Source organism: Euprymna scolopes, chromosome 6 (assembly GCF_053919585.1).
Source record: "Euprymna scolopes isolate OS-2025 chromosome 6, ASM5391958v1, whole genome shotgun sequence".
Taxonomy (NCBI): Eukaryota; Metazoa; Mollusca; class Cephalopoda; order Sepiida; family Sepiolidae; genus Euprymna; species Euprymna scolopes.
Window position 1 is genome coordinate 63,436,446 of NC_136487.1, and position 26,743 is coordinate 63,463,188.

Here is a 26,743-nt window from a genome sequence, read left to right on the forward strand (position 1 = left end):
ACGAAGAATTACAAAAAATACAAAGGGAAAAACTTTATGGAATCTCAAAGAAACATTCTTGACATTTCTTGAGAATTTAAAAAGAAAACGTTTATTAGAAAAGTAAACGCTTAAAATTCTAGTTTGATTTATAAGAGTTTAGCGTTTTTTTTAAACAAATAAGTTTACATTCTTTCATGTTTTGTTTATGTCAGAACAATTCTTTGTTGATTTGTGTTTGTGTATGTGTGTTTGAGTGAAAGAGAGAAAGGACGAGAGAAAGAAAGAGAAAAAGGCAAGAGAGAGAGAGAGAGAGAGAGAGGGGGGGGGGAAAATATAGATTGAGAGAAACAGATAGGTAGATAAATAGTGAAAATCCATTCACCCAGGGGAAGTCTCGAAATAAAGACGAAGCGTTGATGAATACATAACTTGGTTTGTTCCATATATATATATATATATATATATATATATATATATATATATATATATATATATATATATATATATATATATATACATACACACTAGCAAAAGTACCCGTCATTGACTGGGTTCAAAAACAGCCTACAGAAAATGGACTCTGATTTATGAAAGTATGATAGGTTATGAAAAGGAAGGGTTGTAAAGAGATAGCTTCGAATTTGGAGGTATCAAAACCAAAGCAAAATATGATGAAAGTAAAAATAAAATAGATAGACCCCATAATTTATTATACCATACCTGTTCACACTGAAACACTTATCACAATATTCTGTGGATCTATATAAAAAAACCTTGTTAAACTTTGTGACATATTTCCATTCTATGGAGGTCAGGTGCGAACGAACACCCCATAATTTTATTATACTATATTTATTCAAACTGAAACATAATTATGAAAGTATACTTACACAGATAGATATGAAAAATCTTTATTAAAGTTTGTGCCTACTTCCATTCTATGGGGCCAGGCACGAACGCAGACCCCGCAATTTTATTATACGATCCCTATTTAAGTTAAAACATACTTATCAAAGTATTATTATGTACATCTATATCAAAAATACTTGTAAACGTTTTTTTTTATTTTTAAATTTTTTATTTCCATACTTTGTAAACCAGGCGCGAATGCAGACCCCACAATTTTAATGAACCACCGTTCTGCCAGATCAAACATACCCATTCCTATGTCTCGATACATCTTCTATCATTATATGTAATCAGTTTTTTAATATAGTCAACCATATAGGAATTAGAATAGACCAATTATGTGACAAAGTTCATTAGCTGTGTTTGACAATAATCCTTATGCAAAATTTCTTCAACTTCCTCTGTTGTTTCGATACTAATTAATTTCTATGAACATTCATTTACTTAATTTGCCTGGGAAAATGTAGAATAGTCGAACAGGAATAAGCAGGAATCCTTTTGCGAAATTTGTTTTCATTTTGCAAAAATTGTGTTTGCTGTGACATAACGATTTTTGTTTGTTTGTTTAATTGAAACATTACATTCTGTGTCTATAATCTTAAAGCAATCTCTATTATATAATAGGAACTTTGTGTAAGTTCGTTCTCTATGGACTTGAAAATGGCTGGGCTGAGTTTTATGAAATTTCATACGAAGGTATTTTATGTCCCTGGAAGTGTTCTTAGGTAGGTTTTCTATTGGGATGTTGGATCTCCCCGCTAGTAGGTAATTATTTCTGTTGAAATATTTAAAAAAACAGGGATTTTATTTATCAAAAATGAATAAAATTTCTATTACTCTAACTTTATATGATCTCACCATTGAATTGTATTCGTAGATGAATTTTTGTAGTGAAATTCTATTTGTAGACAAAACGTTGTAATGGTATTGTATTTGTAGACGAAACGTTGTAATGGAATTCTATTTGTAGACGAAATGTTGCAATGGGATTGTATTTGTAGATGAATTTTTATAGTGAGATTCTATTTGTAGATGAAACGTAATAGAATTGTATTTGTAGGCAAGACGTTATAATGGAATTGTATTTGTAGACGAATTGTTGCAATGAAATTTTATTTGTAGATGAATTGTTGCAATGTAATTGTATTTGTAGACGAATTGTTGCAATAGAGTTGTATTTGTAGATGAAACGTTGAAGAATATGCCTTTCTACCAATCAGCGCAAAGAACTTTCTTTTTCTTCCTGCATCAAACATCAAATGGAATTTTCATGAACCAAGTTTCTTCCTGAAAACTTCACATCTATGGAACGCGTTGCCACAAAATAGCTTCCCTGCGGAATGCAACATGTTCATCTTGAAGTCCAATGTCAGTAAACACTCATCATAAACCGTCCTCATAAGTCTTCAAATTTTATTCATTTCATTAATTCCTATCATCATTATACTATCAATCTATCCATCTCATTAACCCTTATCCTCAAGTGGCTTTTGGTCTCGATAGGTAATGGCTCATTAGTAAAAAAAAAACAAAAAAACTCTGTGTCTCTTTCAGAGACTTAATATCACAACTATTACTCTCATCAGGAATTGTTCTCACGCCAAGGGCAGATAACTCCAAACAAAGGACACTACTACTTATTGTAGACAAATTCGCTATGCACTGCACCACTAATATAACCACAAAATGAATGACATTTCTTTTTTTGAATTTATACCTTTTAGCTGTATTTTACAGTGTAGGTCAATAAATAAAAACTGAATTCCTGAAGACTTATTAGAGAAACATAATACATTAGTAATAAACGCATTTCACCAATAAAACATAACTTAATTTCATGTAAGAGTTTAACGTCTCAATGACGATTGTTAAGCAATTAAAAAAAAAGAGTCGTTCAACCCTTCGTTTCTTATCCAGCTTGTTCTTTTTCTTAGATGGGTAGGATTGCTTATTAATTGCTCTGGATTATGAGACTTATTTGCAATTAAGTCTGTAATTTATAAAAATAAAATCAGTCTAGACACAGGAATAAAAATTGCTTAGCAACTGGCAGTTTCAAATTTAATACCCAGCAGTAGCCAGAGACGAAGTAGTTTTGTCTATACAAACAGCATGCACGTGTGATAGTATTTAGATGCAGGTGTGTAAAAATGAGATTAAAATGGGAAATTTCCACATGAGGTTAGAATAAAGTAGAGTGAAATTTTCCATTAGAAGTCGAATGAGAGCTACGTCTTGGTAGTTACGTTACAGACACGAAGTCACTAGTGTGACGTGGCAAATAGGAATGGTTTGGTTTGTTTGTTTTGTTTTACAGCATATTGGGATATTTAATTTCGAATCTAGTTATTTTAGTAAAAGTTTTTTATGCTTAAATTCTTTACATCTTCAAATCGTTATTCAAGGTGTTTGGTTTGGTTGTCTTTTTTATGGCATATCAACCCTTTTGAGGTTATTTATAATGCCGAACCCAGTAATTTTGATAAAACGTTTTACTATTCAAGCTTTTTTAGATTTTTAAATAACAATTGACCTTCAGCTACCGCTTTCTGACATATTTCTTTTGAGGGGGTAGTAGTTATTAGTTGGTGGCGAATAGGAATATTAATTGTTATGAGTAAATTTGCGCAAGTTTTTTATGCCGGGGCTTGACGTGACCAACCGATTGATTGGATCAGACTTCTCTGACCACATGTTTAGCTCAGATAAATGGTGAAGTAGAGTGATGCAATACGCATATCCATTTTCTTAGGTTAGGGACTGCTCAGCCACCAAGATCCTGTTATTAAATATAACCTAGCCACGGCAAACTGTTAGCCCCATTGGAGGGATGGGGAGGGAGGGAAAGGAAGAGAGAGAGAGAGAGAGAGAGAGAGAGAGAGAGAGAGAGAGAGAGAGAGAGAGAGAGAAATTTGGAGAACATGACTAAATTTTGCAAAGAGAAAAAAAAAAAAAAAAACAACCCCAAAAAACAATAGCATCAATGTTTGGCACAGTTTAGGCCAGGAAGCAAGAGTTATGAAGACACTGAAAGTAAACTCCTGATCCATTTCCTAATCTCCATAACTTGATTAATGTATAAACAAACTGTGTAATTTATTAAAAAACAAAAAAACAAAAAAAAAACATCCCAAGTTTTTTATTTTTACATTTTTTTTTATAAGGGGAGTCATCACTTATTAAACCTGAAGTTTTTTATTTTTATTTTTATATATATTTTTTTTTATAAGGGGAGTCATCACTTATCAAACCTGAAGTTTTTTTATTTTTATTTTTATATATATTTTTTTTTATAAGGGGAGTCATCACTTATCAAACCTGAAGTTTTTTTATTTTTATTTTTATATATATTTTTTTTTATAAGGGGAGTCATCACTTATCAAACCTGAAGGTCACGTGAGAATAAAGGTTAATAAGTGTAAGCGGTCAGTGCGACAACAGCTAAATGATTGGTAGTAGTGGAAATTGGGTAGAATTTGATTATTCAAGAGGACGACTCCACAGAATTTGTTTACATTGGACTTCAAAACGGCAAGTTAGATGGAAAGTATCCCCACGTTATAGAGTTTAACAAGCGAGCAGTTCTAGCAAAGAAACTTCGTTCAGGAAATTTGCGTTTAAATTTAGCCACAGATAGAGAGTGGTGGGTGCAATTGTTGACAGTGGTTGTAAAAGTTATACAGTTTTGTTCATTCTATTTATCACTTACAATCCTCTCATAGTATTCTTCATCATTTTAACCGACAATCCATTCCATCTCTTTAACCCTTATCATCCAGTGGCTTTTTGTTTTGGTAAGTGATTATTCATAAGCAAAAAAAATAAATTAAAAAAAAAAAAAGAAGCAAAATACTAAAACTCCAAATTCTTTAACATAAACCAACTGTAACAACAACGTCATCAGTTTCTCATTATGTTATAAAACAAAAGTCTTAATTAACGGTAATAAGAAAATGTAAAGAAAAAAGATCAAAAGGGAGGATGGGTTTCTCGGCTGAAAATTCATAGGTAATACAAAACTAATCTAATATATAAACGGCTACATGTGTGTCTGTCTGTCAGTCTGTCTCCATATTTTCAAACTATCTCCTCTGAAACTAAAAGTTGCAGAGTGACGCTAGGAGCCTCAAATGATTGCATTTTTAGGGGCCGTTCTTTTATGGCATTTTAGCCGGTTAAAATTGTTTTTAAGGTGTCAAAAATGGGTAAAAATTGAAAAATATTGTTAAACATTTGGTACATTCCTCTTAGTTTATTTTAAATTTTTAATCGGTTTATATGTGTGTCACGTGGGTACAGTGGTAACGTCACCAGCTTTGAATGCTACAGTTTCGGTTTCGATTCTAGCTGATAGCACCTAAATACTTCTATTTTACTTTTGAAATTACAACTCTATAATAATATATACAAAGTCTGGACAAATTAAAGTATCATATTTAAGCGTATTTTACGCCCGGGCAACACCGCCCCCCCCCAGCTAGTACTAATATAAATATGCAAATCTATAAGAAGGCTGTTAACAACGTAGAACACTGGGATGTTGAAGTGATATGAGGCATGAACAAAAACAAACGAACGAAGGTCTTATTAAGTTTGTAAATCTTTGCATATCTATTTATTTTTCAAAAAATCATTCGCGTATATAAATCAGTAAAAATGGACTTATTGTTTAATATAACCTGGATGGTAAATGTCTTTGATAATTTCGAGAATATACCTCTCTTTTTCAAAAACAAAACATACTAAAAAAATGCAGTAAAAACAGAACAGAAATACGAATTCAGACCAGCTGCCAAACAAAAATGTTCTGCTTAGCAACTGGACTGATTTCTGTATCAGCAATGCTTCAAGCAAACTACCTTTCCATTTTTAATACTAATATATAAACAAACCATCCTCACAAGTAAACCAGTTTTGTTCCTTCCATTCTTCACTTTCAATCTTCTCATAATAGTCTTCATCATTTCACCTAACAACCATTCCATCTCTTTAATCTTTATCCTCGAGTGACTGCTGGCCTTGGTAAGTAACGACTCATTAGTGACTTCCCTTTTCTCCAAACCTTAGAAATTCTTTAAAACAAACAGTAATAAAGATCAATAGTTTATCATTTTGTTGAGGTAATTTATAAAGATCGTAAATAGTTCTGACACGCCAATTGAGTTGATATCGTTGCTTTTAGTTGAAATTGACAAAAAGTTAGTAGATACCATTGTGTTTTTTTTTTTCTATTTAATCGATTTTCTTGTTTTCGGAATTTCGTTAATATAGTATAATTCCACCGTTTTTTTTTTCTCTCGCGTTCTTCCATCTTTATAAATTGCCTTTTTTGTTGTGATGAGATTAAAGTTTATTAATTCGTAGTGAAACGCAAATGTGAAAGCAAGATTAAAAAAAGGGGGCGTATTTCTAGAATGAAGATCCACAGGTAATCATCAAATTAATAATGGTCTTCAAACATTGAAATATTTATTATTAACCGTTGGAAAAATTGGTTCACAGACGACAAGTTCTCATTAAACACTACTTATCCCAAGACCCGCTTACTTACTCTGTTTAAAGTGAAAAACGCACTTGATGACATTCAAAATGATATCAGCCAAGTCACAGCTGATTGGCCAGAAAAACAGCCAATCAACATAAGCAAACTGTTTTAAAAACAGGACTCGGAATGCCTTACTATCTTTTCACTGAAAATTCTGCCCATCAAAGCTAGGCATGCTTTTCACTCTTAAAAAAATAGTGCAATACAAGCTTGGCAAACCAGAAGAGTACTTGACTCAAAGTCTACTTCCGGTCCGAATTAAGGCCTTCTTATCCTTTGCATCACAAAAAAATATATGTTGAATAGCTGAGGTATTTTCTTACAGCAAGTTAACACCGAATAAGGGCAAACGAAAGTTAGAAGATTGGGCAAACCAGGGCAAATCGAAGTCAGCAACAAAAGGTGTTTAGTCCGATTTAGTTTTTAGTGCTAAAGACTTCCTGTTTTGGGTCGCTTACTCTTCTGGTTTGCCAAGTTTTATAGTAATTTTTATTTATTAATTTATTTATTAAATTGTTAGGTGGAAGTAAAGAATAGTCAACAGAGCCCCACTACTTCCCATGTTAAGAATGACTTTTAAAATAATCTTCAACAGTTTACTGACCGTGCTGAAATAATATTATTTAGAAAGACTTTCTTAACGTAAAGAGCGGAGGAGCTTTGTTGACTATTCTGTACTCACCTAACAATTTAATAAATCTATATATCTATAAAAGTGAAAATGTCTGTATGTGTGTCTGTGTGTGTACACTTCCCTATCAAATAACTGTCAATTTTCGGTCTACACACTCGAAATTTGACATAAGAAGTATTGAGATTTGGGAAAATCTTTTTAATCAATTTTCAGCCAGAAATTTGGCTGTTAAGGGGTCAAAGTTCAACGATTTGACCTTTGAAAACTCTATCAAACTCCTCCGACAATTTTGGGCGTAAACACTTGAAATTTTAGATATAGGTTACTTGGACATGGATCTAACTTAATAACTTGATTTGAGCCCAAAATAATAAATGTTAAGGGGTCATAATAGGGATCAAAGTTTTAAAAAAATTTGACCTCTTCGGTCTCTACCAAATTACTCAGACAATTTCTGGTCTAAACAAACAAAGGGTAAACAAATAAAGGGTATTCAGAGATAGGGCAAGCTTTTTAATCAGTTTGGGTCGAAAATTTGAGCTACCTATATATAAATGTATGTATGTATGTATGTTTGCATGTCTGCCTAAAACTTTCGATAGAGGTGACAGATTTTCACAAGATCAGTATTGTTTTGAAGCTCGGCCCTTCAGACAACAAATACCGAAAAATTGGCTAAAAATATGAACTTCTTCACCCTCAATTGGGCACTTTTCTACAGGGAGAGGTTGTTTTTTTCGCTAATATTTTCGATTATCTTGCCTTAATTTAAACCTACGTCACCTCCGGTTTGAAAGTGGTATGGGTTCGCGCCTGCCTTCCTACAACCACTTCTTTTTTTGCTAAACACACAACTCCAAACACCCTGGCAACGCCGGGCACCCATGCTAGTAATATATATATATATATATATATATATATATATATATATATATATATATAAGTGAAAGTGTCTGTGTATGTCTGTGTACATTTCCCTACACAATAACTGTCAATTTTCAGTCTACAGAAATTTGATATACAAGGTACTGAGATTTGGGAAAATCTTTGTAATCGGTTTTCGGACAGAAATTTGGCTGTTAAGGGGTGAAAGTTCAACGATTTGACCTTTGAAAACTCTACCAAACTCCTCCGCCAATTTTGGGTATAAACAATTGAAATTTTAGATATAGGTTCCTTGGACATGGATCTAACTTAATAATTTTATCTGAGTCCAAAACAATAAATGTTAAGGGGTCATAATAGGGGTCAAAGTTAAAAAAAATTGACCGTTTTTTATTTTTTTTATTTTGCTCAACATACACTTCTAAACACCCGGGCAACGCCGAGCTGAAATGCTAGTATAATATAGATAAGAATGCCTTAATTGTAACCGGAAGTAGACTTTGAGTCAGTTAATCTTCTGGTTTGCTGAGGATTGTGCAGCATCAGTCAATTGCGAAAAGCATACCTCGCCTATCATATTTACTCAGCTTGGGTTAATTTGCTTATGCCTTGCACATGAACATTTCTTTTGATTTGTTTGGTTGTATTGTCTTCTAAACATTTAATAATATTGCTGCTGTCACTGAATCTGTGGCCAAAAATATACGGAATCGTTTATTATTTCTCAAGAAAGATTACGATCTCAGCTCTTGAATACAAATGAACGGAAACACTAATTACAAACAAAAGCGCCAATTCATGCAGGAGAACGTTAACAAAGAATTTGCACAATGGTTTACGCAAGATTTTGATGAAGATGATAATGCTGAAAGCGTAAGTTCTGAAGTTTCTGAAAGTGACAAACCAGTGCAAAACTCTCTGTCTGTATTGAATGCACTTGAAACTCACACAGCATATTTTGAAGCAAAAAGCAGTAATCCTGATGGCGCATTGAAAATATGGACCGTATGAAAGTGTTCATGATGTTAAAGAAATTTCTGTAAAATCAAAAATTACTTTTTTAAGAAAAAGTCATTTTTGACTGAATTATTGGTGAAACTGATTGAAAATATATTTTTTTCTGTGTTTTTTATGTCTATTACTGTTAAATAAACTATATGTTTTTTATAACTGTTAAATAAACTATATGTTTTTTTATAACTGTTAAATAAACTATATGTTTTTTTTTATAACTGTTAAATAAACTATATGTTTTTTTTATAACTGTTAAATAAAGTATATGTTTTTTTTATAACTGTTAAATAAACTATATGTTTTTTTTTTATAACTGTTAAATAAACTTGTGTTCTGTATGTAAAAAGCGTTACATGAAGTGTTCCCATACTTACCTGAACAAAATAAACTGAACACGAATATAAGAGACAACTTCTCCGGTTTCGACGTCTCTCATATCCGGGTTACACATTGAATGAACAATTATATATAGACATATCAAATGAATAAGGCGGTGACAACAGCATATTCTTTTCATTGTTTTAACTCTTGAGTATATATACATTAATATCTTATATGTTTTTATATAGACGGGTGTGGTTCTCGGTTGATTAAGTGTGTCTAACTGTGTCGGATATATACCCGAGAGTCAAAAGAATGAAAAGAATATTCTGTTGTCACAGCCCTACTTTGTCTTTTATGTTTCTGGTTTTTATGATGTGGATTGATAATTCATATTATTTGGATTCTTCAGACAACTGTCCTCATTCTGAGTGGGTTTTTTTTTTTTTTTTTTTTTACAATGTTTCGGTCAATGTAACCTCCAACCTTCTCCAAGTATATTTTGTCAAACTCTGGAATCAGCACGGAATTTCAAACCGAACACTTTATTTAGTCCACAGGGTTAATATGCTCTCATTCTCTCAGATGCAAGGACCCGAGGTGCAGTGTATAAAGTGCTAAATTTAGTCGTAAGATTTGATGCTGAGGGTTCAATCTTCAGAGTGGCGACTCTCAAGAATACAATTGCAAATTACTTAGGATAGCTGATGGATCAAAAGCATATTACCCCTGTGGATTAAATAAAATGTTCCATTCGAAATTCAGTTCAGATTCCCGAGTTCAACAAAGATTCTTGAATTCAACAAGATACATCTGAAGAAGGTCAGGGGTTACAGCGACTGAAACATTGTGAAAATAACATTCAAGATACGAACAGTAATTCGAATAATCCAAATGAGACGAATTTGTGTTTTGGTCGAAAGGAATATACAAATAAAACGTAAGTATATTTACTTACTTTCTCTGTAGATGAAAGCATCCAATATGTATCAATGAAGTAGTTATGAAGAGCGTCGTTTTTTGTACATTAAAACGTGAACAATTTTTGGCACCTAAAACAAACAAAAAGCACAACAGTTCAGTTCAGTTTACAAAGAGGACAGATTAAGAAAAATCATCTTCAAGAAATAAGTTAAAATCAATTTAATAATTAAAGAAAATTTACATAATCGTTTTTTTTTATTATTACTTGAAGTAATCTTTGATGGTATTTCAACTTTGAATAAAAAATATTTATTACATACATTTTATAATAAAAAATTTCATCCAGTTTTTGAAGTGTAATGGATTGAATTCTTTTTTTTTTTTTTTTTTTTTTTTTGAGGAGTTATGAATAATTAACATTTTCCACCGTAGGTTGACAATCACCAAATACCTTCCACAAAAATTACAGCACAAGTTTATGAATACAAATGTGCAAAGTTTGATTTTCCTACATAATGGTAGGTCCTGAACTGTTATCTAGGCTTCAGCCCCTGTCCCATCGACGAAATGTTGCATCCCTCTGCCTGTTCTACAAGTACTTTAATGGTGAATGCTCTGACGAACTACAAGCACTTGTACCTCCTTGACGTGACTACCCCCGACAAACCCGACAAGCAACTAAGTCCCACCCCTTTACAGTAGAAATCCCTAGGTGTAAGAAAGCCTTTTACTCCAATAGTTTCTTCCCCAGAACTGTAAGACTTTGGAGCTCCCTTCCGGGATTCTGCTTTCCCAACTGTACTGATATGCAAAAGTTCAAGTGTAATGTGAACAAACATCTTGCTACTCATCTCCCTTCATAATGCCCCTGCAACTTATGTCCCCGATAGTAGCCCCCTACTTCAAAGTGGCACTGTGCCTTGTTTGGTGTGTAAATTGATTAAAAAAATATAAATAAAAGTAAAAATATGTATAGTTTGTGTTTGCTTATCTTTGAAAACTATTTCCTTATAGTGAAGAAAAGATGCCCTTCTTGAAGCCAATCCAATGTGTAATATAAACAAATTTATTGTTGAACCGTCCTCTGTTCGCCCGTTGATTCCAATCCTCACGCTGTGGTGAAAATACAAGCTAGAAATACAGAGTGACACCCCCTATCCCTCTCTCAGATATCAACCATCTATGGAAACGTTAATAAATTCACAATGGTTTCTGCAATTCAGACATTCAGTACAAATCAACTTCACTTTCTCCTTAATTTGTTGGTACTCCTGCAGTTTGCAGACTACTGAAATAACATTATTATCTAGAAAACCATTCTTAACATGGAGAGAATGTGGGTTTGTTTACTATTCTGTATTTTCACCTCATAATTTAATAAAAATAATTACAGTAAAAATTGAATTTAATTTGAAAATCCTACCGAAAAAATAGCATGGTTCATAAACTGCAAAAATATCAATTTGTCTACTAAGTTTCAATTACATCTATGTTACTGTTTACTTGCCTCTCCACGAGGGTAGAGTTAAACACAAGGTCAGGTTTGAAAATAAAGGAAAATCTAGTTCCACAAATAGAAAATTACTTACACCAGAGAGTATCCTATACAAGGTGCCTTCAATAAGTTTCCAGACATTTTTTGTTCAAACATTTAAAACTGACTATTGAAAATTCAGTGTGTTATTGCTATACATCTTATAAGATGACTGACTAATTTTTATGATTTCATGTTCAAATGAACAGCTACAGAAGGAATTGGAATACACCCTACTAAGGCCGGATTGTCACAGCTGTTGAATTTCAAAAAGGCAATCTGGACGTGAGGACTCTTTAGAAGAACAATATGCAATGAAATTCTGTTTTAAACTTGGAAAAAATGCCACATAAACGTATGGAATGCTTCAGACTGCTTTTGGACCATCTTGCATGAATCGAGCATCAGTTTTTGAGTGGCATGAGAGATTCAAGGAAGGCAGGGAGTCTGTAAGGGATGGTTAGAGGTAAGGGATGATGAGAGGTGTGAAAGGAGTAAGTCAAAACACCAGAGTTGATTGGCCAAATAAATAATTCCATGGATAAGGACCACCGTGTGTCTATAGAAACAATAAGTGTATAGTTTGATGTCAGTGTGGGAACTGTACGCGATTATTTGTGAGGTACTGAAAATGCGTAATGTTTGTCCCAAGGGTGTAGTCTACAACTCTCAGATCTTTGTCCCATCACTTCTGACCAACCCAACAAGCAGCAAAATACCACCCCTTCACTGATGAGGTCCCTAAATGCTGGAAAGCTTTCTACTCTAATAGTTTCTTCCTTCAGACTGCTAAACTGGGTATTTCCTCCCTGTTTCCTGCTCTCCTGACTGTACTGGCATGCAGAAGTTTAAATGTAATGTGAACAAACATTTTGGTACTCAACTTTCCACAGTTCCACGTTAGATACGATCCCAAATAATAGCCCCTTACGTCCAAGTGACAATTTGCCTTGTTTGGAGTGAAAAAGAGTAAAATAAATAAATAAATATTAAATGGTCACTCGCTATTGGGACAAAAATAATAATTGCTCCAATCCAGAAGGATTCCTTCTTCACTGATCGAGGACAGAAAAGATAAAATGCAGCATTGGAACAGATACCACACTTTAATCCTTGCCAGATTGTATTTGCTATTGCATTCCTAAACAGACGGACATCATGTAACATTGTCCGCAAACCAACACACACTATGCTCAGTTTCAGTCACAAAGGAGACCAAGACAAAGAATAGGAAATAACTCCAACTTGCTCGTTCTTTGTAGCAACAACATTTATTTCCTTATTCTCGCTTTACCGCTGTGACGTCCCTCACATGATCGTCTTCTTGAGTGTCCGTCATGCCTTGCACATGATCACGAATGCTATCCACGTCTCTCCCGAGATCTCAGACGTTATATTGTCGCTTCCTTTCTGACTAAGAAAATTGAAATCTACAAACTAAGTTCAAATTCCACTTGAGAATATTTGGGTTCAATTCTCATCAAAGTATGTAGGAAAAGTAAGAACTTGTTAGCGAACTCAGCACCGTATGAACCAACTCATACTCCAGTACCTCACTAGGTCCTTCACGCCTCGCACATGATCGCGGACATTATCCACATCTCTCTTGTGATCATTATTTATTTCATAGTTTTTTTTCCTTTACCAGTGACGTCATTTCGCATGCATTTACATTCGCGCAAATGTTACAGTCAAGTATGTAACACAGATAAGTGACGTATTCGTTTATGGTCAAACTACGCGAGTTAACAAGAAGACTGCAATAATTCTAGAGTGTGAATTTCTGAATTTTAGTCTTTTTATAGAGAATAATTAACGTGATTCTATGGTGACTGATTAGCAGTCTTCTACTTATCGCAAGTTAATTAATGCTGACAATAACAATAATGAAAGTGTTTGCTAAGTGAGCTGTCCTGTCCTTGGATAAACACCATTCTTATTTAGTAGTTGACATAGAAACACCAATTGTTGCTTTCCAGCCAAATTCATCTCTCACACACACACACACACACACACACACACACCTCATCCCTCCTCCAAGTCACCTTTCACATTCCACTGTTCTGTGCACCAAATTGTGGCACCGCTTTGAAGCAGGTCAAACATCGGCTGATCAGAGCACAACGTCTTCTCGAAGGTCAGATGAACCGACAGTGTTACATAAGGAGAAGGGTGGTCAATCATTCCCTCTTTCCCTCTCCTTCATGACTCCTACTTTAATTAGTGATGTAATGAATATGCGTACATCCGGGTTTCTTCCTCACAAGAATATGATTGACTCGTTAAGACATAAATACCAACTGGCAGACCAAATTGAGAGAGATGTGGAAAGGTACACCGGAGCCTCATGCTAAAGAATATACTAGCCTCGATCATGAATATGGTTTAGTAAGGCAACTTACTAGACTATCACTCGAGTAGAGTAGCCAAGACTACTCGGCCACTTCAAACGAATATATCCCATTCGCAGGACATATCAATAAGAGAGTGGAGCAAGCAGTCTATCCTTCTCCTCGCCACATTGGCTACAGAAAGGATAGTTGAGTTAGAGGAAGTGATGTTAGATCCGTAAGAGTGGTGAATTTGGTTTTGGTTTCTCTCTCTCTCTCTCTCTCTCTCTCTCTCTCTCTCTCTCTCTCTCTCTCTCTCTCTCTCCTGATTACAATATGACCGTCCTCAAGTTTAATGTGAACAAATACTTGTCAAGTCATCCTCTTTAATAATCAAATTCACCTTTTCATCTTATCCTCTTATAATATTATTTTCTAGTTATTCAGTTGGAGATCCAATCTCTGCGAACTTTGTCTCGGCATCTTCCAACAAGTTACGCAAATTTCGATGAAAGCGTAAAATTCATTAAATAACAAAAAAAAAAAAAATTGTAAACTGAAAATGATTTTCAGCATGTAATGTCGATATGAATTCATCCCTTCCGCATGTTAAGAATTAACTTAACATGGAGAAGAAAGGAACATGGCAGCGGTAATCCTTTTTGGGACGCCAACACGCCAAAAAGTACGACACGCGCCAAATTTCCTTCAGTCATAAAAACAAATTTCTACAGAAAAACAAAAACAAACTTATTTTTACATTTTTATCTAGTGAATAAATATAAAATTATATATGAAAAACCACGTTTATTATTTTTAAAATCCAACAACGGAGCTGAAGTCGATGCTTTCGATTGTAAAACAAAACTAACTATTTTGATAAATCTCTTTGTGGCGTACAACTGAATTATTTTTTCTAAAGAATAAAATTGAATAAAATTTATTTTTACAATGATCTTTATGCATTTATCCAGCGAATAAACATAAAAATATATATGAAAAAACACGTTTATTATTTAAGAAGTTGTTTTACAATCGAAAACGTGGTTTTTCATATAAAATTTTATGTTTATTCGCTAGATAAAAACGTAAAAATAAGTTGGGTTTTTTTTTCTGCAGAAAGTTGTTTTTATGACGGAATGAAATTTACCGCACTGGCGTACTTTTTGGCGTGCTAGCGCCCCAAAAAGAATTATCCGTCTGGCAGTCTTCACGTTGACATCTTCCAGCTACTTACGCAATCTGCTGAATTTTTTTCCAGCCGTGCATCCGCAAATTCCTATCATGAACGTTTTTATAATTTTTACCATTTTTTAATTTAATTATTTTCTGTGTTCCTGCTTTTAAATTAAAGTATATATGTACTTATATTTTTTTTCAAGATTACATAAAAATTATGTTATGCCGAAAGTTTCAAGTTCATTAAATCAAGGAAAATATTAAAATCTTACGTGTAAAAATTCCGCGAAACATGTAAACTAAAAAAAAAAAGAAATATTTTTTGTAATTATAATTTTTTGCATGAAAATATTAAATAAACAACGCTTAATTCACTGATATTATCGGTAGTTCGAGAAAATAATTTTTCTTCGTGTTATATCGATTTCATTAATACGAACGTTAGGGGCTTTTTTCGTAATGCTCGTGAAAAAAATATTTTTTCTTTTTATTGTTACAATTTACGATGCTTTATTTTCATAAAAAAAGCGAAAATAAATTAATTCATTTCTTTTTACTATTGAAAAATCATAACTTAAGTAAAGGTGTTTTTGCTTAAACAAAATAATACATTTCCACCAAGAGTTAAGTAAAAATAATGTGTTCATTATATTCCGTGATCATTATTTGATAAATAGTGAAAATTTCATTAAAATTGGTTAATTTCCTGATTTTTGGTGAATTTTTAAGTAAAGGTCAGAATGTGTATACATTTTGAGCATCGGTTATTCATTTTGCACGTACCTACAGAACATGATTCAGTTTTGCAACGGGAAAGGAGGAGGGAATAACATCAATGCTTGGTAAATTTTTGGTCAGGAAGCCAGTATCTTCAGACAGCCTGATCTGGTAGCACCAAATGCTCTAACTCCAGGCTAAAGTGGACCTGAGAGTAATGGTAATTAAGGGGCAACTCCACATTCCCCACATCCCCCCCCCAAATAGAGCCTTATCACTGAATGCCTTTTAAGATCATACCCAGGACCAGTGTTGGTGTTTATTTAGAATTAAACCTATTAAAAAAAAATTATAAATAAATAAATAAAAATAAACAAACAAAAATAAATAAATTGCAAAAAATCTTTATGATGTATGTACCCGTCACCAGAACGAAAATATCATATTCCAAAAATCATATAAATTGATCAAGGAGGTTTTATTATAAATAAAAACCATTTTTTGGTTTACTATTTTTAGCGATTTTAATAGGAACTTGTACCATTGTAAGGCTGATTTTGATCTCGATAGTTGGAATTGAGTTGTCTCCCTCTTATGTATATAACATGACAGATTAAAACGTAACGTATCGCTTCCTCATAAAATTTGATTTTCTTAGTTTAAAAAACTTCTTGATCAATTTTAGTGATTTTTGGAATGTGACATCTTCGTTTCGTGACATGTATGTACATCATAAAATTTAAAAAAAAAACAAAAAAAACAAAACAAAAGTTTTCTGTATTTTTGTTTTGAAAATAGTTTTAATTCTAAATAAGCACCCCCAATGTTCAATCCTTGACCAACCTACATTTCAACCTACTATCAATATGTACGTTTTTCCTTTAGTTAAGCAATTCTTTATTTTATTTATTTCTATTGGTAATGAGATAGGAAACCGGTTCTAAAAATAATCCGCCTCCCTTCAACACAAAGTGTGGATAAACGGAATCCTGACATTCAAATGAAAGGTCAGACGGCAAATAATGGCGACTCCGAAATCTCTAACAATCCGTCGGCGAACGTAATTCGTGATGTCATCAAATCATGTGAAAAAAAAAAAAAAAGAAAAAAAAAGAAAAAAAAGAAAAAGTACAAACAAGAGACAAAGAAAAGGGCATGAATGTGACAAGTTAGACATCACAAGCGAACACAAGTATAATAATTGTGGGATAATAAATATTCATTTCAAGGCTGCCTTATCATTGCTCATAATATAGAAGTATAAAAAATACGAACGCCAACTAAGCCATCTATAGAAGGTTTTGATGCAGAACTTAGATTTTAAACATCGTTTTTAAAGTTCTCCATTTTTTATGCAACATCTGATGACTGCCGACGAGGCATGAAACAATACACAATGGTTTTCTGAAAATATCCTAAAGAAATTACATAATTGCTATTGTTGTCATATTCTAGCTTTTATTATATATCTATAAAATAACGTTGACCCGATTTTAGAAGTTGTAACTAAATAGCATCTAAACTGACAACTCGTTACTAATCTAGAACCTGATCCGAGGACTCGTCAGCATCTTCCGGCAGTTTACGGTAAGCAGCCAGAAAGTTGAAACAAAAACAATAATAATAATAATAAAAATAAAAAGAAGGAAAAAAGAAAAAAAGCCGATGCGAACACTGCCAAAAGATAAATTAAAAATGCTGAAAACAAAACTTTAACACAAGAGGATAAGACTTATAAGTTTAATTGTATGAAAGAAACAATTTTTTTTCAAGAAAAGTATATTAAAAAAAATTGTTTTCAACAAATGATTTAAAAGAAATAAGTTTTCTTTCTAAAGATGAAAACATGGAAACAGCTATGAACCTTTTCCCCTTTTCATAGAAAGTGTTTAAGATGTAGTCTTTTTATTTGCAAGAAAAAAAAATTCAATAAAATAATATTTTTTTCTAACGACGAAAAACTTTTTTTCATGAAAACAACTATAATCGAACACATTTTCTTTTTTTTCAATAATAATATGAAATATGTATTTTTTTTTTCTTATTAACGAAAACATCTGTTGACTGCTGATTGGCTAATCGTTTCAGCTTTTCCTGACCGTTTTCGGCAAGTTATCATAAACTTTCAGACGAAGCCGACACGAGTTTGGGTCAGATTCTGGATCAGTACTGACAAATCAAACTTTGATTCTGACGAGCTAACACTCAGTTATTATTGTTATACCATGTTATTTGCTACAATTTATTTTTTACAAAAATGCTTAATACGAACTGGAAGTTTTCTAACGTAGAAATTCTTAAATAGCCACCTTAGAAGAAAAATCAAATAAAGGAAATAACTCTAATACTTTTAGTTATCGTTCCTACTTTGTACATTTTTCATTATAATTTTTGCTTCGTTCTGTACGTAATAAACACATGACCATGTCATAAGTGAGAAAAAATATAAAATATATGCAAATGAAGAACGATAACACAAGAGAATAATTATCAGGGTTATTCATTTGGATGCTTCTTCTTCACATATCCTACTTGTATACTAAGAATATATGAAAGTCGGTCAGGAGAGAGGCTGAATCCGATTTCTAAACAAGAGGAATTGTATTTTGGGATGGGGGCTTGAGAAATGGAGAGTGCATTATTTCGTTGGTTAGTATAATTCAGGAAAGATAACTCCTAAATACCCTGAGCTAACAGCTGTATCACTTTTTGGACAAGGAAGTAGATGTGTGCGCAATGCCTTTGTTTTTGAGAATTATCGATGCGTATTCTTTCAAAGGAGATTAAAAGAAAATGGAAGAATTATTTAATGATGATAAGCTTTATATACTTTTACCTTTAATCACTGCGGGTCATAATCTAGAACTAAGGTTGTCTCTTTTTCATTTCATTAGTGCAGCATTTATATTATTTCTTTGTATGTATCACAATAATAGCTCCAATCCCTGCGCCCCCTGTAAAGCATCCACAGCAAAAACTCGTCCGGCTACAATCACAAAAAAGAACTTCCCTATCCACAACCAAACTGAGCTTTCACAAACAATTTCTCTCCTAGAACATTTCATCTATGGTACAACATATGAGTTTGCTTATGGACTACAGCATGGTTGTGTTCACGTCTAATACAAACAAATACTTGTTGAGCCGTCTTCAAACCAACTTAAGTAATCCTCTACCCATTCCACACACTATTTCCAATCTTGTTGGGACAGTGACAAACCTCCAATCAGAAATCCTCTTAATTCTTATTCTTGAGTGCCTCCCCTTAGAAATATTTGCATATCTTAAAATAAATGTAAAGGCAAAGGTTTCTTGAGTAGAATATATAGGCTCCAAATTTTAATTTCGTAACGCATCTAGGTTTTTATTTAGGATTAAACCTAATAAAAAAAAAAAACATGGAAAAATCTTTATGATGTGTGTACCCGTCACAGAACGAAAATGTCATATTCCAAAATTCATATTAATTGATCAAGTAGTTTATTTTATGTGTAGAAAATCATTTTTTTTTTACAATTGTAAATATTACAAGACTGAGTTTAAAATCTCGGTAGTTCAAATTGAGTTGCCTCTTTTTATTAAATATGGCAGATCAAGAAACTATTCTTGCTTCATCATAAAATTTGATTTTCTTAGTTAAAAAAATCTACTTGATCAATTTACGTGATTTTGCAATACGACATTTTAGTTTCGTGTTGGGTGTAGATTTTTCTGTATTTTTGTTTTTTGATCAGGTTGAATTCTGGTCTTGCACTAGAATCTGCCGTCTATGTTGAAAATTTAGGAGCAAAATTCTAAGTGTCAAGACCCTCAAATTAAACATTAAAAACATCAACGAACTGATTTTGTAGGACTGAAGTCGAAAAATAAAGCAACTCTACTTTTGGTAACATATTTTTACTAACCTAGGAGGATAATATGATGAGGAACGAACATATACAACACTGCCTCCCCAAAGGAGGAGTAGTTTCCTGGGTTGGTCGGTTGTTTTTGTTTTATGGCATATCCTTTTCAGGTTATTTAATGCCGAATCTAGTAATTTTGAAGAAAAATGTTTTAATAGAATATATTTTTTTTTCAAGTTCGTTTCTATTTAACCCATAGTTGGGACCCTAACAGGTACTACCACTTCGGGTCAGAGTGGACTTGGGAGCAATAGCAATTAAAAGATGGCTCCACACTCCTCAAAGCCCGAAAGCTGGCGCCTCACCATCGGATATAGTTTAAGGTCATATCCAGGACCAGCACATTGGGAGAACATATACTACATTACCTCTTCCTGCCCTAAATGAGGCAGTAATGCCTGGAAGGATGGTTTCACAAACACTGAAAAGATTACTTTACCTCCCTAAGAAAAGGAGGTAATGCCTGGTGATATCATGACAAGAGAACAGATACTGCCCCTCCTCTACGAATTGAACATTGCAAGATAGCACATTAGCCTAAAATAGTATATCAAGCTGTCCAATTTGCATCAAAATATAGTACAATAAATAGAAGTAATAGTATAGGTTCGGCTTCAGATACGAAATCCTCATAAGTAATAGATTTCTATTGTCATTATAGTAAAAATCCAGTGCTCAATATTTTTAAACAAAGCAGTAAATCGAAGAATAACTCTTTGAAGCGAAAGTTGGGAGATAGATTTAAAACCACAAATTTATACATACTCAAACACAATTATATACAAACGTTTCAAAGTTCATCTAAGTGACAAAGTTTGTTTGAAAATAATCAATTGTTTATTTATATTTTTGTGGCAAAGTTAGTCATACGAGAGTGACAATGTTAATTTTCATTCATAAACTTTAGATGTAAGCTAATAGTGTGTAATAGTAATTTCCATTCATAAATTTTGTTTGTATGTGCTAATCGCATATAGAAAAAAAGTAATAATCTCTTAATCTGAACTTGCCAAAAACATAAACTTTTAAAAATGTTTTATTTTACTAAAAAGAGTCACCAGATATCAAGACCAAAAGCACCTCGAGGATAAAAGTTCTAGATAGGAATCCTTAACATTGTCTTTGATGACCAACTTGTAATATGCAAGGAAGCAGTCCTGCTGGAATGTGTGCCACAGACAGGAAGCCCTTGCAAAGAAGCTTTGTACATGAAAATTTTTGCCTGACACTAGGCACATTGTGGTGGAATGGAAAGATTTTGTTCCTTGTGATAAAAAGATAAGTTCTTGCTGTGAATGTCTCACAAGGAAGAATCAGAGATTTAGATTCAGTCGAGTGCCTTTTATGGAGATAACAATAGAGTAGGGAGACTAGCAAGTCTCTTCTGTGATAAAGCGGCTCTGAGAAACAGAACTGTTTTACCCTCACTAGATTCTGAAGTCAATTCTGAATTCTTTCAAGGCAATGAAAAAGTATTCTGAGCAACATCTCTCCATATGTGACAACAGTACTCCATCTTGAGACATATCCGACTCTTACAGAGAATTGCATCAGGAGTAAAGTACTTCTTCCAGAGATAGAATTATTCAACTATTTTTCCAGTGGTCCTGATAACAAATTGGATGTAAGCCTTCCATTTTAGGTTTAGATTGAAAGTGAGTCGTAGAAGCCTCCTCAGGAGAGAGCCATATATTTTACTTGGAGGAAAACAAAGATCCAGGTACTGGAAGGAGAAAAGTTTGTTTTTTTGAAGTGCTGAAAGTAACAAGCACCCCCACCCTCAGTTGCATAGATCAGAGGAAATCAACAAAAGCTTGATCACCAGTGTTCTTCAATATGCTGCCATAAACAGTTGTATCATTGTCTGTGCAAATGTCGACAAGTCATTTCAGAACATGACTAGGAAGATTGTTAATATAGATTAACTAGCAGGGAGACACAACGTTGTTTGGAATTGAATGAGGATCAACAAATGTTCCACTTTCCCATACATCGAAATCGGTGAAATCGCCCATTTTTCAATCAAATCAACTGATTAACTGCTCTAGCCCCTCCCCCCTCCACCTGCAGTGTACCGGAAGGAAGGAAGCCTCACGTCTCACCACAGTGACTTGGTCCACAATACTTCCTTCTTTAATCGGATTTATTCTATTCTTGATTTTCAATACTTATCAAATGCATTCCGATACAAAGCCTATATAAGAACATGACCAGACGCATCAAGTATCTTTGTATAAAATTTTTTAAAAATCGGGCTAGCCATTTCCGAGTCAATAGGGAACAAATTCACACACACACACACACACACGCACACACACACACAGTAGATAAGAGCGTTGATCCCAGGATAGATCCTCGAGTCACTCCAGTATTGATACTATGTGCTTCAGACGTTTGTCCATTAACAGCTACTTTTATAGACAAAGAATATATAATTAGCAAAAAAGAATTTAATGATTTGGAAAACATTGCCAAATACGAGATTAGAAAGTGAAGCTTGAGTTTATTTTTCTAACTCTTGCTTCTCTTATTTTGTCTTTTAGTACTCACATGCTTGAAGCAATGTTTCTGAAAAAGGAGGAAGAATTGCTGCTTTTAAGGCCGGAATCTATTATTGACAAGTTTTTAATCTTGAACTAATTTCTTTTTTTATAGCTCTTTACATTAAGTGGCTTCCTTCCTTATCTGGAGCGATTTTCATGAAAAAAAAAAAAAAAAAAAAATAGTCCATAGCAATCGAATTTGTCAAACAACCCTTTGTAACAGATTATCAAAGAGGTTTGAAATATGGAGAGTAATTGCTCTAACAACAAAGCCCTCCCCCCATCAAGAGATTCCCTGATTCTATGTGATATTACGGTCAGTACAGCATCTGACCTTGCAAGATGAAATCTGTATTTTGTGTCCCTATATAAATTATTTTGTTACAAATTCAAGCAATGATACAAAGGAAACTGATATGTCTGTACTAAAATGTCACGCAATTGTGGCCGTAATATGGTAAAATAATACAAGTCCTTAATATAACTCTCTTTAACTCTGGCTATCTTTATATGTGATACCGTCACAAAGCATATAAAAAAAATCCCAAACATTGTCCGTCGCTCGCTATCTGGTCGCATCAGTCCCCAGTAATTTTCTTCTCTTGATGAACCTCTGAACAGTCAACTTTCATCTTTTGTTCCTAACTCAAGACTGTCCATAAAAAAGGGTTCTTTCAGTCTTTGACAGACTATGGGTACCCACGAAGGGGTGCCTGCGCATGAAATTTTTGTGACAGGAGGTGCACAATCTCCAACCACACCTCTCCTTAGTCGACATTGCTTAATACCAGTGGCCAGTGAAGTGTGTACAGGACGACTGGAAAGAAATGCTGAGATCAGCGGAGAGCTCATACAGTGCCTAGAATTCCCAAATGGTCACCCATCTGATACTAACCAGGCTCGATGTTGCTTAACTTCGGTGATCTAATGAGAACCAGCGTGTCGACACGATTAACTGTCACAAAACTCACTCCCACTCCTAAAACTGTCCATAAACAAACTTTAAATATATTGACTTCTATGTCCAGTTTATATCTCGGACACTGCCACCCTTGATTAACCATCCTATTTCAGGTGGCCTTTGTGCGCCTAGGTGAACAACTCTATTATGTTTCTACTAACCTCATTTTCTATACTTTTTTTCAGCTGATCAACTATTTTCTCTTTTTGTTATAGTTTTTCCTTTTTCTTTAAATCGCTTCCTAATACTTTGGGCACTATGTCCATAGTATCACATAATTATCACCAGTAATTTTACATACTGGGCAGACCAACAAGGTTTTCTAACTAGAACTAAGAAACTGTAATGTATTTTATTTCTGTCTTTTGCATATCTCCAGTGTGTGAAGTTTTCGTCAACTTTTCAATTTGACTTCGTAGTTGCTTTATTAAAAATATCAGGTGACATCCTAATTATTTGGAAATCTGGACAGTATAGAGAGCTGTGTTCAGAACAGGAAGACTATGATGGTTTGGCCACGTTCGAAGAATGGATGAAAGTTCCTGGATCAGTAGATGTAGAACAGTTAAGGTAGCAAGTTCAGTTCAAAGGAGAAGGGCCAAGGAAAACATGGAAAGAAGTGATAAAGATGAATACGAGAGAAATAGAGATAATGACAAAGCCAGAGACGGTTTAGTTTGGACGTCAATTTCTTAAAGTCATCTAACACATACTAGTATTACGTTCTTTGAGATGAGAATTGATTATTTATATTTTTTGTGGACTCGTGGCATAGTGGATATAGAACTTTGAAAAATTCAGTTGTAAATTTGCACTCATCTGGAGGTTGAAGGTTCAATCCTCAGTGTGGAGTGACAGTCAAAAATACAATTGCAAATTACTTAGGACTTCTATCCAGTCATGGTTGATGGGACGAGAACATGCTAACCCCCCCCCCCATGAATTAAATAAAGGGGTTTGTTTGAAATTCCGTGCAGATTCCAGAGTTCGGCAGAAAGAGTCCAGAGTTCGACAAGATACACCTGAAGAAAGCCAGAGGTCACATTGACCGAAACGTTGTGAAAATAACACTCAAGATGAGAACAATAGTACAAAGCATTCAGATAATACGAAAATGCCCGTATGTAAAACAGATGTTAAACCGAATGTGATGATGATGAGGCTTGTATTAGCCACTGATTGATTAATGCGTTTCTATGTCATTTGAAAACCATCTGTTCTCTTGTATTCACAGGCCTCTTACAATAACAAACAGACAGGCTTTAAAATCGTTTTTTTTTTCTTTTTCAAGTGAGAAAAAAAAAACATAACTCGTTTTTTTTTTAGTGTGACCTACTTTATACGATCAATCTAAGGTCAACGACACGGACGTAGTAACGAGACTATCACGTGACTTGATATTTCTCTTAGTCAGTATATTCTCGTTTTAGATCTGCTGTTTTCTCAGTTTGTTTTCTAAAATGTAAATTTGATGAAAAGAAGTATGAAAAATGGATCTAAGGGAATGCAGAATAAATGTTATTTACTGGGACCCTCTGCCGGTAGGTAGAGATTATGTCAACTAGTATGAATTTCGAAAGTGTTTTATTAAGCGCATACTAAGACGACCTGGCGGCAGGCAGAAATAGGACCAGTGCACCCAGCGAATGAAGCGATAAGAATCAAGGGTGAAGTCTCTAGACAAAACATGCTAGAGGCAGGTGTTGAATTGTTAGATAGAAATTGCGTCACGTGTTTGATACAGAGTTTCAAGGCAGTTCACATCAGTGAGGCTGAGAAACAAGACGTACACATCCAATGCACAGACCTAAGGAAATTTCTTCGCGACTGTCCATTCGTCGACCAATTTGTAATAAAGTAAGGAAATTAAGTAAGAAGAAATTAGTTTTAGCTTGTATTTTATAAGGAAGAAATTTTCTGTCTCTTCCCTAGTGAATGGATTTCGCTCCCAATAATTCATAATAAATCATTCAACTGACTATCTCTCATTAACCCCTATCCTCGAGTGGGTTTGAGCTTTGATAAGTGGTGATTCATTAGTAAAAAGAAAAATGATCTAAAAAGTATATATATTTTATAAATGACATAAAAAAAATTGCAAGTCATCCACCTGATCTATGAAGTAGTGTTGGGACGATTAATCGGAATCGGGAATCGGAAAAATGAGATTATTTGAGGGTATCAAAATCGGCAGAATTTGTACCGATTTTCCAATGCCAAAACGATTCTTTTGTCCTTTTTTATTTGATTTTGTTTATAGAAAAATCATCCATTGCTGGTAATAATGATACAATAATAAATGCTAATTGCTTTTTAACCACCAGTGAAGCTAAAATCGATAGATCTTCCCCCACAAGTATAGTTTTACGTTTAGGAAAATATCTGCGGTAATCTTTGAAAACTATAGCTATATAGTTAAAAATTTAGAAATTTATAAAGAATCGGTAATTGTATCGGAATCAGGAAAATACAGGAAAATACAATGAAGTTAAAACCACAGATTTACGTATTTAAACTTTGTATCAATTAGCCAATAGCATCATCACATTCTGTTTAACGACCGTTTGACATGCTGGCAAGCGTTGGATAGCTTTAAGAAAGTGACTTCCAAATAAACCTATCTCTGGCCAGGTCTTTATGTGGTATTTTCACAAACAAAACATTAATGAACAAGCTTTAAATGAAGGGACGCACATGGGAAGTACAACAAATATGTACTCGTACTTGTGGGTTATCGCCAGTGAGCGATCACAAGATAATTGAATTAAATAAAAGTCTTTTGAACATATGTGCAATCTTCATTTTTTTTTTTAGCGTTGCTTCCCATGTATGTATAACCGTTGATTGCCCAGTGGCTGTAATATCCTATTAACTCAAGATGAATGAAATTCATGCATGGAGATACAAGGAAACTTGATGGCGGTTTTAAAGATTTTATTGGGGAGCGAAATTGAAAAATTACGTTTAGTGAATTAATTGGAAAAGTCGTTCAAAATCGTTAAAAGCACTTAAGCGTGTCCTCAATCTGACATCTTCAATTAATTCACTAAACACAACTTTTTAATTCATCACTCCCCTGAAAACGACTTATGGAGGGTGAAAATGTTCACGACTATTGCAAATTTCTTTTTACACTTGAACAGAACGTTCAAACATTGGCCCGCCAAATGGAGAAAAAAAAAACCGGATTGCAAGAGTAGCAAATAGGAATTATCCCTGCTGTTCAATGAAACATATATAGCATGAGGAGATATGATTTATGGAAAAATCATTTATGTAGGCTCCAAGAATTCAACATCAACAACCAATCAGTGTACGATCGTTTCTGAGACGTTAAAATTTTTTATTGAAATAGCACCA

The 26,743-nt window shown here is 33.7% G+C and overlaps 1 protein-coding gene across 10 annotated transcripts in view; it reads right to left on the reverse strand.

Moving 5' to 3' along the window:
- Nucleotides 1–26,743, reverse strand: part of LOC145277659 (uncharacterized) — a 589,250-nt gene that overhangs the window by 197,904 nt on the left and 364,603 nt on the right. For all 10 annotated transcript variants that reach the window (XR_013868190.1, XM_080129311.1, XM_080129295.1 and 7 more), the window contains one exon: nucleotides 10,249–10,342. The gene's annotated coding sequence lies outside the window, so the exon portion shown is untranslated. The remainder of the gene's footprint in view (nucleotides 1–10,248; nucleotides 10,343–26,743) is intronic.